This window comes from Falco rusticolus, unplaced genomic scaffold, assembly GCF_015220075.1.
Source record: "Falco rusticolus isolate bFalRus1 unplaced genomic scaffold, bFalRus1.pri scaffold_119_arrow_ctg1, whole genome shotgun sequence".
NCBI lineage: Eukaryota > Metazoa > Chordata > Aves > Falconiformes > Falconidae > Falco > Falco rusticolus.
In genome coordinates this window covers 24,990-30,977 of record NW_023618154.1, presented here as the reverse complement: position 1 = coordinate 30,977, position 5,988 = coordinate 24,990, and positions in this window count along the sequence as shown.

The window sequence follows — 5,988 nt, the reverse complement described above, 5'->3', positions numbered from 1 at the left end:
CTTCTGAAGTCATCTTTTCAGCAGACTGTCTCAGCAAAGGCTCTTTCAGTTATTCACCAGTTTGGCAATAAGCTTGGCAATGAGTCCCAAATTCATTATCCGTAAGTGACACCACCCGGCCATTCCCAGGGATGCTCTGAGCTCTTGTTTTCATTTGGGTTCTGGGATTTGACAAATGGCCCTTTTCCTCCAGCTCCAAGACTCTGCTGGCCCAGGCAAATTGTAAATCCCCAACTGGTTGCTTCTTCTGGGGTGGTCTCTGCCTTTTCCCAGGGTACTTTGTACCCTGCTAGCCCCCAAAGTTTAGCAGGTCCTTGTTATAGAATCTTCTTTACTACTGGTTGCTAGCAGTACGTCACCTACCTATTGCAGCAAGGCGACATTTTCCTACCTCTTTTGCCAGCTTTCCAACTCCCTGGCTAATTGATTTCCAAAGACTGTAGGGCTATTTTTAACTCCTTGCAGTCATACAGCCCTGCACAGCTGGGTTTCTCGACCAGTTTCAGGGCTTTCCCATTTGAAACCAACCGATTGGTGACTGGCAGCAGCCAGCACAAGGCAGAAGAACGCATCTTCACATCTCATACAGTAAACCATTCCTCATTCTCCTTCAGGGTGGTCAGGAGGGCATACGGGTGTGCTACTGCCTCATGGACATCTTGCACAGTTGGATTTATAGCTTGTGAATCTTGCACCAGTTTATATTCTTCTGAATTTGGCTTCCTGACAGGTAATACTGGAGTGTTATGTTCTGATTGGCATTCTCTTAGTAACCCAAAATCTGTGATTTGTTCAGTTAAGGACTCCAACCCTTTCCTGACTTGTAGTTTAACTGGGTACAGCTTTTGACTTGCTGCTCTGCCATTTGGCTTCCACTGGATGATTACTGGTTCCCCTGCTTGGGGTTGCCCTGGTGTTCCTGAAGCCCATACAAGAGGTATTGCAGCATTTGTAACTGCTTCTGGTATCTGCTGTAGCTCGGCTTCCTTCTGCAACATAAAAACGTGGGCATCCCAATCTTTATTGTCAGGAATATGGTTCCTTTGAGGAAGCCCAGGTGGCACCTCAGGTAGATTTGGTTTCTGTCAACCAGCAACTGAATGCCAGCCCTGCAGTGCGTCACGGTCTGACCCAAGTTCATCCAGCTGGTCCATGAACAGGAAGCCCATCACAGTGGGGGTTCCAATCACCTGGCTACTCCCACACTCCCCTGGTACTTATTCCAACAATCCTTTGCTCAGCCCCGTGAAGATACCATCAAAGAACCAGTGCATGGTTCTCACAGTGTTCCTGGATCACAGCATATGCAAACTGAAGCACATTTTCAGCAGCACCATGTCCTCCTGGAGGTCAGCCTCCCCTCCCCCACAGGCCTTCAGGGGCCTCAGCAGCACTGCAGCTAGCCAAGCCTTCTTCTGCCAGGGCTGCAGAGCCCAGCACTGCTTTTCTGGCCTTGCAGAGGGCAGGGCTTCCTCTGCTGGTGCGCTTAGATTGCCACCGCCACCCACTCCAGCGGGTCTCTGGTCTCCAGCACAGCACGGGCACACGCTGGCTCGGGGGCGCTTGGTACCAGCTTTGCCCGAGAGAAGCCTGAGCTTGGCCCCAGCGCTACGGCTGAGGTGCTGCAGCCCAAAAGCGCACCGATGGCTTGGGCCTGGGGCTCAGGCAGGAGGAGCTGGACTTCCACATGCTGTCATCGTGCTGGATATTGATGGAGTAAATCATGATATTGATGAAATAAATCATGACGGGTGGTGGGACAGGCCACAGTGGTGCGGCAGGGGAAGGTGTGGGCTTTTCACGAGGGACAGGCCAGGAAGCTGAGGAGGGGATGCCCTCCGTGTGCAGGCACTTGTGGCACGTGCGGATCTCCTCTACGGGGTGTGCAGCAGGTTGGGTGAGCCCTTGCAGGAGAGTGTCAGCGAGAGGCCGGTTAGTGTGCCATCCTGGTGGGAGACACAGCACCCGCACTCAGGGTACGGCAGCGGAGAAAGGCTTATCTAAGCAAGCCAAGGAAGTCTGCAGGTCCATGATCCCAGCTCTTATTGGGGACTTCATGACCCTGACGCTTTCTGGAAGGGGAGCACAGCAGGATACACCCTGTCCAGCTGGTGTCGGGGGTCTCTTGAGACAAATTCTTTGCACAGGTGTCAGGCCAGCAAAGGTGACGCTCACCTGAATCTGGTCCTTGCCAAACAGGCAGTGCTGCTGAGGGGTGTGAAAACCAGTGTCAGCCCTGGCTGTAGTGCTCATGAAATAGGGGGAGAAGACTTTAGCCTCTTCAGGGGACTTGTAGCGGTAGTCCCATGGGCAGCAGCACTCAAGGACAGCAGAGCTGTGTACGGCTGGTCATTCAGGAAAGCATTTTCCAAGCAGAACTGTCCATACCGAGGAGCAGGAAATCAAGCAGACATGCCAAGAGAGATCCTTGGCTAAAGAAGGAATTCCTCAAGAATCTCCAGAGAGAAAAGGAAGCATCCTGGAGGTGGATGCAAGGGCTCAAAGAGGAATTTAGAAATAGGGATGTCTTCAGGGAAGCCAAAGCCTGCTTCGTATGGGGTCTTGCAAGATGTTCAAGGGCATCAAGAGGATCTGTCACTACTTGCAGAACAGTTTAAGAAATAAACTACGCCCCTGTGTGGCCACTGCTGAGCTTAGTAAGAGCAGGTCTAGATAAATCTGAACATCCTCCAGGTCCTCTTTGCCTTAGTCTTCCCCAGCATCGTGTCCCAAAGCTTTGTGCCTGAAGGCAGGACTCTGGAGGGAACCAGCCAAGTGTGGATGGGGATCGTGTCAGGAGTCATTTGACCAAATTCAATGCTTCCCACTCCAGGGAGGTGGAGGGGCGGCATCCCAGGGAGCTGTGTGAGCAGGCCGATGTCCCAGTGAGGCCATTCTCCATCCCCACTGGAAGGTCCTAGAGACTGGAGGAACTTCCTCTTGACTGGAAGCACCTGTGAATCTCGTGATACCCAAGAAGGACAAATTGAAAGTCCTGCCCCTAAAGTGGACCGAGGCCCTGCGATGACACAGGGCAGGGACTGCCTGGCTGGGCCCTTGGTTTGCATTAGGCAAACTAGGAGCCACCAGGAAAGGTGACCAACAGCCTCCTGGGCTGTATGACCAGGAGCACAGCCACGGCAAGTCATTCCCCCCCTCTGCTTCCCACTTGTTTCACCACATCTAGAGTACTTGTCTAGCACTGGTGCTCCGCAATAGCAGAGAGACACTGGCACGCTGGAGCCATTTCAGTAAAGAATCACAGAGATGGTCAAGGCTGGAGCACGGGCCCTGGTAGATCAGGCTGAGGGAGCTGGGCTGGTCCACCCTGGAGGATGGAGGGCTTTTGTGGGAGGATGTAAGAGCCTTGCGTTGCCTATGGCAAGGTTTCCAAGTACTCACTGTGGTACAAGGCAGGAGCACAGGAAGCAATGAACTGAAGCAAGAGCGCTGTCCTCCTTCTTCACCTTCAGCCTTCAGAGGTAGTGGGTGATTCCCCCAGCTCCCTGGGCAGCCTGTTCCAATGCTTGACCACCCTTGCAGTGAAGATGTTTTTCCTCATATCCAATCTGAACCTCTCCTGGTCTAACTTGAGGCTGTTGCCTCTTGTCCTGTGACTTGTTATTTAGGAGAAGAGACCTACCCCCACCCATCTACAACCTCCTTTCAGGTACTTCTAGAGAGCAGTAAGGTCCCCCCTGAGCCTCCTCCTCTCCAGACTGAACAAGCCAAGTCCCCTCTGCTGCTCTACAACAGACTGGGGCTCCAGACCCTTCACCAGCCTTGTTGCCCTTCTCTGGACATGCTCCAGCACCTCAACATTTCTCTTGAAGTGAGGGGTCCAAAACAGAAACACAGTGTTCAAGGTGTGGCAGGTCACCTTGTCCCAGAAGGAGATCAGATTCATCAAGTAGGACCTGCCTTTCACAAACCCATGCTGGGTGGTCTTGACCTCCTGGTTGTCCTGTGCTTGCTGTTGTATGTTGCTCAGGAGGATCAGCTCCACAACCTTCCCTGGCACTAAGATCAGGTTGACAGTCCTAGGAAGTATCCTCTTTTCTACGCTTCTTGTAGGTGGGCACCACTTTGACTAACCCCCAGGCTTCTGGTGACTCCCTACTTAGCCAGGACTTCTGACATTCACCCCGGGGTGATGCATTAGAGAAACAGACCAACGATTTTCACAGTGTTCCTGGATCACGAGATGTCCATAGCCAAGGACACTTTCCAAAGCACTTTGTCCTCCCTGGACATGAGGTTCACCTGCACCACAGGTCCTCTGGGGCTGCAGAGGCAACACAGACAGACATGTCCTCTCCTGCCACCACTGCACAGTCCAGCCCTTTGTCCCTCTGGTCTTGAGGACAGCTGGGTTTTCTCTCCTTAGGGACATTTCATTTCACCGTTAACAGTGCCACCTGCCAACCACCCCAGTATGCTCTGCAGCAAAATTTAGCAGGCATTGGGCTTTGGGTACTTGGTACCCGCTGTTTTTGTTACATGTTTGATCTTGGCCGTGGTGCCACAGCTGAGGTCCAATGCGTCTCTTCTCTGCCATAAAGAACCTAAATCAGGGAGAGCAAGGGGCCAAACTCTTACTTAACCAGCGTGAGGAAGCCTTAGGATCAATGACCTCACATCTTACTGGGGACTTTTATAACCCTGTGGGTTTACATGGCAAGGGTTTGGGAGTGGTCATGGGGTTTGTAGGGCTGACAAAGGTGAGAAGAGGTCAAGAGTTGGCCCCATGGCCAAGAAAGCCACATTCAGCTGGCTCTGAAATGGACCTGCTACCTCCCTGAGCTCATAAGTAATTCTAGCGGCACCTCTGTGAAAAACCAATGGAAGAAAGGACATAACACAGTGTGCAGCATTTGTAGGAGAGAAAAAGTGAGAAACAGGGCACGGAAACAGCCCTACAAACACCAAGTGAGTGAAGAAGGAGGGTGGGCCATGAGGGAGAGGCTTGGTGGGCTCATGGAGGCCAATGGTCAACCCACCGACCCCGAAATTTCCAGGACAGCACAGTGACAATGTTCCTTTAGGTGAATGCAGGTTCTTTACATCAGCGTTTTAGCACCGCTGCCAGATGAGCCAACAGCTGTGATGGTCAGCTGGATCTGAAACCCTGTGTCACCCCTGTCCACCTTGGCTCCAGCAGCAAAGGAATTATGGAATCTCATGTCCCAGGGGCAGTGAGGCAGGAGAGCAGCAGAGTGCAGGTGCCAGGCCTCAGACTGGCAGGCTGTGGCCAATGCTGGGAACTTTCACAGGGCAGTATCACTCAAGGGAGAAGAATTCAGTGCAAGTGGTCACAAGGAGGCCATGAGGCCCCAGGGCCAGAGGACAACTCGTCTTCTCATAGGCCTTGGTGGCAGAGGCAATGGCCGTACGCAAGGGGACAGCCCTTGGGTTCTCTTGGTGACTTCCAGCCTTGCCCGTGCCCTTTGCCTTCCATCTCACGTTGTCCTACGCTGTCCCACAGCTGCTGCTTTTCCCCGGCAGGCAGCTGAAAGTCAAATATTGCTAGTCCTGCCAGAGAAACGGCAGAAATTAGGACCTAAGAGCCCACAGGATCCACCAGAAAACAATCAGTTGGCTAATATACTGAAGGCAACCCAAATCACGGATGATGGGTGACTCCTTCGCATCAACTAAAATTTACAGAGGAAATTATGTGTGAATTGGTTAAAAGGAAGCACCAAGAAACTCCCTGGGGAATTGAGAGTTGGGTAGAAGACTTGAAAGGGCAAGTTCTAAATGTACCATGACTGGGAAAACAAAAAGCAGAGTGAAGAAGCCTGAGTTGTACCTGAAGAATAACCCTCACCTACCCAATGATCTTTCCCAGGGCTGACAAAGCCCAGGGGATTACTGGCAATTAGACTTTTTCCAAGTTACTGCAGCAGAATGGGTATCAGTATCTTTTAGTCATGACAGATGCTTTTTCAGGCTGGCGGGAAGCTTTCCCTCGCCGCAACAATAAGA